Here is a 9,097-nt window from a genome sequence, read left to right as displayed (position 1 = left end):
TTCCCTCATTTTTCCATATTTATTAATTGGAATTTTATGTAGGCTGTCTCTTTTGTCCCATTAGTTTTTACAAATTCAATTATTTGTTAATATCAATGTGAATTCATAAATATTTATTATGTGAATTATAATCCAATGCTATTGTTATTTACTTTTTGCTCAAATTGCTTCAGCTGTGGCCACTGGGCACTCTTTCTGGTTGGCCCCTATGTCTTCCTGACATGCCGCCATTATTTTTTGAGCACTTCTTACTTTTTTGGCACCACGTGATGCCTCAGACTCACCTTGTGTTTTCCCTGCCCCAGCCTCTACAAGCACTTCTCCAAAGAAAGTCTTAAATAGGGCCGGGCGCGNAATCCCAGGAGGCTAAGGCAGGAGAATCTCTTAAACTTGAGAGGCAGAGGTTGGAGTGAACAGAAACTGTGCCACTGCACTCCAGCCTGGGCAACAGAGCGAGACTCCATCTCAAAAAACAAATAATAATAATAAATACAAATAAAAACACAAAAATTAGCTGGTGGTCTAATTAGCTGTAATCCCAGCTACTCAGGAGGCTGAGACAGGAGAACTGCTTGAACCTGGGAGGCAGAGGTTGCAGTAAGCCAAGATTGTGCCACTGCACTCCAGCCTGGGTGACACAGCAAGACTCTCTCTCGAAGAAAAGAAAAAAAAGAAAGAAAAAATATTAAGAATATGAAATTTAAATGTAAAACACTTTAATTAAAAATTGTTTTAAAAACCAAGACAAGGTTTAACAGATGAAAGTGGCATACCTTTTTTTTCTTAGAATTTGCCACTTGAATTAAAGTTTTCCTCACTGTGCTAGGTTAATAGAATTAATCAGATGATCAAAACATATCATGGGGCAGTGCAGGGATATTATATTTTGAGTGAATAATAATGTAATTCACAGCATAAGAATTAAGAGCAGACAATCTAGAGTCAGAATGACTGGGTTCACATCCTAATTCCACCACTTACTAGCTGTGTGACACCAAGCAAGTTACTTGACTTCTCCCAACCTCAATTTTCTAATGGGTAAAAATGAAGTTAATGACAGTACTTAGTTTAGGACGGGCGCGGTGGCTCACGCCTGTAATCTCACCACTTTGGGAGGCCGAGGCAGGTGGATCACCTGAGGTCAAGAGTTCGAGACCAGCCGACCAACATGGTGAAACCCCATCTCTACTAAAAATACAAAAATTAGCTGGGCATGGTGGCAGGCACCTGTAATCCCAGCTACTTGGGAGGCTGAGGCAGGAGAATCGTTTGAACTGGGAGCTGGAGGTTACAGAGAGCTAAGATCCCGCTATTGCACCAGACTGGGCGCCAAGAGCGAAACTCCTGCGAACGTGGTGCTGTGAGCCGCACGGAGCATGAGGGCCGTGCTCTACAGCCTGCACGCGCTCGGGGCACCCGCCGCGCCCTGCCTGCCAAGGCCCTGGCAGCTGGGGGCGGGCGCCATCTGGACGCTGCGCACAGGACGCGTTCTGCTCTGGGTTCCTGAATTCACAGAGAAGCATTAATGGATAACAACAGAAAATGGTATTGGAACAGTGGGAGTCAATAATTTTGCACAGGAAGCATTGGGAGATGTTGTTCACTGTAGTCTGCCTGAAGTTGGGACAAAATTGAACAAACAAGATGAGTTTGGTGCTTTGGAAAGTGTGAAAGCTGCTAGTGAAATCTATTCTCTTTAATCAGGAGAAGTAACTTAAATTAATGAAGCTCTTGCAGAAAATCCAGGACTTGTGAACAAATCTTGTTATGAAGATGGTTGGCTGATCAAGATGACACTGAGTAACTCTTCAGAACTAGATGAACTCATGAGTGAAGAAGTGTATGAGGAATACATGAAATCTACTGAGGAGTGATAATGGAACCCCTAAATAAACTACTAGAAATTTTGCAACCCAGCAGAATTGTTTTAAATTAGCAGTAGATAGAAGACTTAGAATAGCAACTTTTAGCATTACCGATGGGAGAAAAACTACTGTTAACACTAATGAAAGAAAATGCCCTTTATCTTTCAAATGATTATAGATAAACATAATATTCTTCTTTTTTTACAATACCCTATGATTTTTAAGACTAGGCTCTAGTATTCAGAATTCATTAAATTATCCGTGGTAAAAACTAGTTATAAAAATTATATAATGTTTGCAGATGGCATGATTGCATATTTAGAAAACCCCATCATCTCAGCCCAAAATCTCCTTAAGCTGATAAGCAACTTCAGCAAAGTCTCAGGATACAAAATCAATGTGCAAAAATCGCAAACATTCCTATACACCAATAATAGACAAGCAGAGAGCCAAATCATAAGTGAACTCCCATTCACAATTGCTACAAAGAGATTGAAATACCTAGGAATACAACTTACAAGGGATGTGAAGAACCCCTTCAAGGAGAACTACAAACCACTACTCAAGGAAATAAGAGAGAACACAAACAAATGGAAAAACATTCCATGCTCATGAATAGGAAGAATCAATGTCGTGAAAATGTTCATACTGCCCAAAGTAATTTATAGGCTCAATGCTATCCCCATGAAGCTACCATTGACTTTCTCCACAGAATTAGAAAAAAACTAGTTTAAATTTCATATGGAACCAAAAAAAGAGCCCATATAGCCAAGAAAATCCTAAGCCAAAAGAATAAAGCTAGAGGCATCATGCTACCTGACTTCAAACTATACTACAAGGCTACAGTAACCAAAACAGCATGGTACTGGTACCAAAACAGATATATAGACCAATGGAACAGAACAGAGGCCTCAGAAATAACACCACACATCTACTACCATCTGATCTTTGACAAGCCTGACAAAAAGAAGAAATGGGGAAAGGATTCCCTGTTTAATAAATGATCTGGGAAAACTGGCTAGCCATATGCAGGAAACTGAAACTGGACCCCTTCCTTACACCTTATACAAAATTTAACTCAAGACTTAAACGTAAGATGTAAAATCATAAAAACCCTAGAAAAAACCTAGGCAATACCATTCAGGACATAGGCATGGGCAAAGACTTCATGACTAAAACACCAAAAGCAATGGCAACAAAAGCCAAAATTGACAAATGGGATCTAATTAAACTAAAGAGCTTCTACACAGCAAAAGAAAATATCATCCGAGTGCATAGGCAACCTACAGAATGGGAAAAAATTTACAATCTATCCATCTGACAAAGGGCTAATATCCAGAATCTACGAGGAACTTAAACAAATTTACAAGAAAAAAACAAACAACCCCATCAAAAAGTGGACACAGGATATGAGCAGACACTTCTCAAAAGAAGACATTTATGTGCCCAACAAACATATGAAAAAAAGCTCATCACCACCAATTCTTCTCAGCACCACATCGCACTTATTCCAAAATTGACCACATAATTGCAAGTAAAGCACTCCTCAGCAAATGTAAAAGAACAGAGATTATAACAAACTGTCTCTCAGACCACAGTGCAATCAAACTAGAACCCAGGACTAAGAAACTCAATCAAAACCGCTCAACTACATGGAAACTGAACAACCTGCTCCTGAATGACTACTGGGTACATAATGAAATGAAGGCAGAAAAAAAGCTCATCATCACTGGTTGTTAGAGAAATGCAAACCAAAACCACAATGAGATACCATCTCACACCAGTTAGAAAGGCGATCATTAAAAAGTCAGGAAACAACAGATGCTGGAGAGGATGTGGAGAAACAGGAATGCTTTTACACTGTTGGTGACAGTGTAAATTAGTTAAACCATTGTGGAAGACAGTGTGGCAATTCCTCAAGGATGTAGAACCAGAAATACTATTTGACCCAGCAATCCCATTACTGGGTATGTACCCAAAGACTTATAAATTATTCTACTATAAAGACACATACACAAGTATGTTTATTGCGGCACTATTCACAATAGCAAAGACTTGGAACTAACGCAAATCCCCATCAATTATAGACTGGATAAAGAAAATGTGGCACACATACACCATAGAATGCTATGCAGCCATAAAAAGTGATGAGTTCATGTCTTTGCAAGGACATGGATGAAGCTGGAAACCACATTCTCAGCAAACTAACACAGGAACAGAAAACCAAACACCGCATGTTCTCACTCATAAGTGGAGTTAAACAATGAGAACACATGGACACAGGGAGGGGAACATCACACACCAGGGTCTGTCCTGGGGTGTGGGACTAGGGGAGGGGTAGCATTAGGAGAAATACCTAATGTGGATGTCGGGTTGATGGGTGCAGCAAACCACCATGGTATGTGTATACCTATGTAACAAACCTGCAAGTTCTGCACATGTATCCCAGAACTTAAAGTATAAAAAAATTACATAATTCAAAAATAACGTTGTTATTCTTAAGCCTTCTATAATATTGTAACTTGTGTATATCCGTACCTGGATTGGGTTGAAATACTTAATGGTCTTTCCATTGGAAATAACAGGGAGTGAAAAAGTTTTTGTTGCTTGTACAGTGTCAGATGAAGAACAACACTATCTTAATTTTGCAATATACTGCATTTGCTGGTGCTATTTTTACACGTGAAGCAACAGCTTTGCAGCAAAATAATAAAATACTTTTTTGTTAAAAAAAATAGCAAAACTCCATCTCAAAAAATAAAGTTTAGAAGAATTTCTGGCACATCATGGTATAAAATATGACCACCAATTTACAGTGCTCTTTAAATCTTATGAAGGACTTTCAACTATATTAGCTCATTTGAATCACACAATAGCACTTAGTGTATTTATTACTATTTCAAACTTACAGACAAAGAAGCTGAGACTCAGAAAGGTTAAGTGACTTTCCAAGATCATATAGCTTAAAAGTGGCAAAAGGAATGCTCAAACCCCAATCGTCTGACTGCAAACTCTGGGTAGGAATGTAAGTACCAACTGTGGAGTAGAATATCAAACAATTTAAAAAGTAATGTGACAAAATTTCACATTAACAAATTACCTAAGAACTCGTATAATAGTATCAGAACTTCTATGCAGGTCTTTAACTGACCTTCTTTTCTTAATCTGGTCTATGGCACTAGCTTCAAAGAATGTCAAAAACACCTGGCTATATTTATGCAAATTTGTATATACATCCTTTTTTTCCGGGAAAAGTGTTCATATGTTTCATCATGTTTTCTCAGGGGTTTATAAGCCCCAAGAAGTTAAGAACTTGGCTGGAATTCCTAAATTCTCTGAAAAGCTGCTTCCTTAGAGTGGTTATTATTTGGATGTTTATATTACTTTTAATGGTAGAAACTGCAATTACATTTGCACCAACCTAATATTTGAAGTGACAAATAGGGGACAGTTCTCTTCTCAATGGGGAAATGGCTAAATTTTTAAAAGTCTCTTTTTAAACTTTTTTTTTTTTTTTTTTTTTTTTTTTTGAGCTGGAGTCTCACTCTGTTGCCCAGGCTGGAGTGCAATGGCACAATCTTGGCTCACTGCAACCTCCACCTCCTGAGTTCAAGCGATTCTCCTGCCTCAGCTTCCCGAGTAGCTGGGACTACAGGCACCAACCACTGCGCCCAGCGAATTTTTTGTATTTTAGTAGAGACGGGGTTTCACCATGTTGCCCAGAGTGGTCTTGAACTCCTGAGCTCAGGCAATCCACCCACCTCGGTCTCTCAAAGTCCTGGGATTACAAACATGAGCTACCGCACCCGGCCTTTTTAAACTTTTTATCATGGAATTTTCCAACATTCACAAAAATTCAACTCTCATATACTACTCAGCTTCAAAAATGTTTAACATATAGCCAATCTTGCTTTATTAATAACTCCCAAAGATAAATGGATTTATTCCTGCATTATTTTAATAAAATCTAGCATCATTTCATTTTTTTCTGATAATATTCAAGATTGTCATATGACTAAATCTAAATATAATTCCTATGCACTGTAGATAACCAATTGTAAAGACTATTGTTAATTCAATCACTTATTTGTTCAACAAAATTTTATGGGGTACCTAATATTATACATTGCAAAGCACTAGAGGAGACACAAGTATAAGTAAGATAAGATTTTCACTAACCTTAAGTAATTAAAATACCACATCATAAAACACCTTTTAAGAGTTCTAGATTTCAGCCTTTAGATGCCTTTAAAATTGCTCAAGGCCAAAAATTAGTATTTGTCCTTGATTTTTCACCTCTCAGCAAGCCCTCCTGCCTATCAAATTCATCAGCAAGTCCAATCACCTTCTCTCAGAAACCCCTTGCCTGTCAAATTCATCAGCAAGTCCAATCAGCTGCATCTCCAAAACATATACCAAGTTTCTCCATTTCTTTTCATCTCAATTGCTATTCTCTTAATCCTAGCCTCCACTGGCTTTCTGCTGGGCTACTGAATAGTCTTCCAACTGGCTGATGTGTTTCTACTCTTGTCTATTTTCCATTGCCTGTCCAGGGAGATATGAACAAAAACATTGAAAACAACATAAATGCCCTTCAACCAAGGAATGGAGAAATCATGACATGTTAATCCAAGAAAATGCTAAATAGTTGCTAAGGATTAATGAGCATGGATAAATCTCAGCAACATAATACTGAAGGTAAAAAAGCAAGTACAGAAGAATATGCACAGTATGGTACCATTCATATAAAGTTTAAAAACATGCAAGGCGGTGCTACATATTGTTTATAGATATGTATGAGTATATGTAGTAAAAGCACAAAAACATGCAAGAAAATTACAAGCATAAAGGCAGTTACCTTTAAAGAGGGAGGAGAATAGGACTGAGAAGAGTACTATGGGGATTTTAACTGAATCTAATTTCTTAAAGTATCCCTTTTCTTGTTGTCTATAAGTTCTTAGATGCCTGAAAAAATGTATAATTAAAATAAAATCAGATCAGATATTATTTTTGTTTTAATTATAATATATCAATCAGATCAAAGTTCCTCACTCATAAATTCTTCAATGGCTTTTCATTGTTCGTATAAAGTCCCAACCTGTTATCAAGGTACAACAGGTCCCATGTGATCTGGTACCTGCCTGCCTTTTCAAGCTCATCTTTTCCCCTCTCCTCATTAATTATCACCTTGCTGCCTTTTTTTTCTGTTCCTTGAAGAAGTCAAGCCTGTTACTGACTCAGGAACTTTGCACTAGTTCTTGCCTCTACTCTAGAGCATTCCCCGGTATATTCACTTATTTGGCTTCTTTCTCTTCAGGTCTCAGCTCAAACAAGCCTTTCCTTGACCATCCTATTTAAAATAGTCCCCACCTTTTCTGTCTTTCTCTACACATCACTCTTTCATTCCCTTCACAGCACTAATTACCCTTGAAGAACTCTTGTTTATTTATTTATTAGCTGACTTCTCCTACTAGCATGTAAGCTTCTTATCTGTCTTTCCCACTGCTATATCTCTGGCAATTACAACAGTGCTTCATGCATGGGAAGCCCTCAATAAACATTTGTGGAACGAGTGAATTTATTCTTATTCTGAATAACCAGAAAAACCTAGACTTTTTTGGCTAAGAAATAGAAACTAGAAATCTAAATCATAATACTTTTGGTGGGGAGCGGTGGGGGAGGGGTGTTGTTTTCCAAATGTGTCAACTTTTCTTTACCATTATCTGTATCAAAGGATTATAAATCCAATTTGTATTTGATGATAGACACTGATATTTAGCTCCTTTTCGTTGTCTTTAATGTGGACTGTAAAATTGGGTGATTTGATTAGTTTGTGCATACTTAAACGTACTGCTGTGTGTCCACTGTTGAACCGCATTGCACTATCTTCTACTTTTTCTAAAACAAATCTGGAGGCAAGTAAACCATCAGTTCCCTCCTAAAATATGAGTCATATTAAAGGCATCCTGACATATTTCTACTTGTTCTAAGTAGAATTCTGAATAATTATTGATACTGTAGAATGTTCTTAAAATATACCATCCTTGGTGAACTCAACTTTGGCCTTTTATAGATAATGGAGATACTTTTGTTAGGAATGTCCCCTTGATTAGCAGTGATTTCTCTAAGGACAAGTTCTGCCTTGTTGAGGCTGCCCTGAGATAACCCAGGCTTGTGATGCTTAGCTAACAATTAATTTTCCTTTGGAAGTTACTTCAAACCTTTATTTTTCAAATTCACAATTGAATCTATGCTGCACATTTCTCGAGTTCATCACTTAATTCAATAGCAATTCAAAAAATCTTCCAAGGTTTTTAAATTTGATCGTTAGGTTAAAGATAAACATATATGCTTTCCTTCTTTCTGGCTGGGCCTAGCTTGCAAGCTGAGAAACAGAGCATATGTCTTACATCAGTGAATCTTATCAGGCTCTGAAGATGTACTCCCATTTCCTGTTCATACCACGCTTACGTGCTATGGAGCTAAATTGTAATCATAGCTGCGACGCTATTTTTAAAATGCAGTTACAATTTGAGTTCCTGGCTGCCTTTTAGAACCATGATCATACTGCCACTTTCTCCTCAAAGGTGCTATTTTACAGCATTTGAGTGGCTGAGTTAAGAAATATCTTTACACTTGCATTTTTCTGGAAACAAATAAACCTTGCTACCTGGCTGGGAAGTTTTATTGGTGTTTATTTATTTATTTTTAGAGATGAGGTCTCACTATATTGCCCAGGCTGGTCCTCAACTTCTGGGCTCAAGCAATCCTCCCACCTCGTCCTCTCAAAGTGCTGGGATTACAGGTGTGAGGCACTGTGCCTGGCCATAGGAAGGGAAGTTTATTTGGTAAATGAGATATATAAGAAGTTTCTTTGGAAACAGAGTAAAGTGATTTGGTATCTAAATGGCATTTCCTTATTTAACAGAGAGGCAGGAGGAAAAAAAAACCCAACAAACTAATGAAAAAACAACATTCTTGTTTTAGGATTAAGTGACATGTCACTTTAAATCAAGTGAAGCAATCCAGACATGGTGGCTCACACCAGTAATCCCAGCACTTCGGGAGGCCAAGGCAGGAAGATTGCTTGAGCCCAGGAGTTCAAGACCAGCTTGGGCAACATAGGGAGACCTTGTCTCTACAAAAAAATACAAAAATTGGCCAAGCATGGTGGCACACACCTGTGGTCCCAGCTATTTGGAAGGCTGAGGTGGTAGGATTGCTTGAGCCTA

General features: G+C 38.1%; 1 pseudogene; it reads left to right on the top strand.

The window, feature by feature from the left end:
* Window positions 1–1,375: 1,375 nt before the first annotated feature.
* LOC108517192 (glycine cleavage system H protein, mitochondrial-like) lies at window positions 1,376–1,874 on the top strand (annotated as a pseudogene).
* Window positions 1,875–9,097: the final 7,223 nt, after the last annotated feature.

The sequence above is a fragment of the Rhinopithecus bieti genome, unplaced genomic scaffold, assembly GCF_001698545.2.
Source record: "Rhinopithecus bieti isolate Rb0 unplaced genomic scaffold, ASM169854v2 scaffold_39971, whole genome shotgun sequence".
Classification (NCBI taxonomy): Eukaryota; Metazoa; Chordata; class Mammalia; order Primates; family Cercopithecidae; genus Rhinopithecus; species Rhinopithecus bieti.
This window is presented reverse-complemented; position numbering and strand designations above follow the sequence as displayed.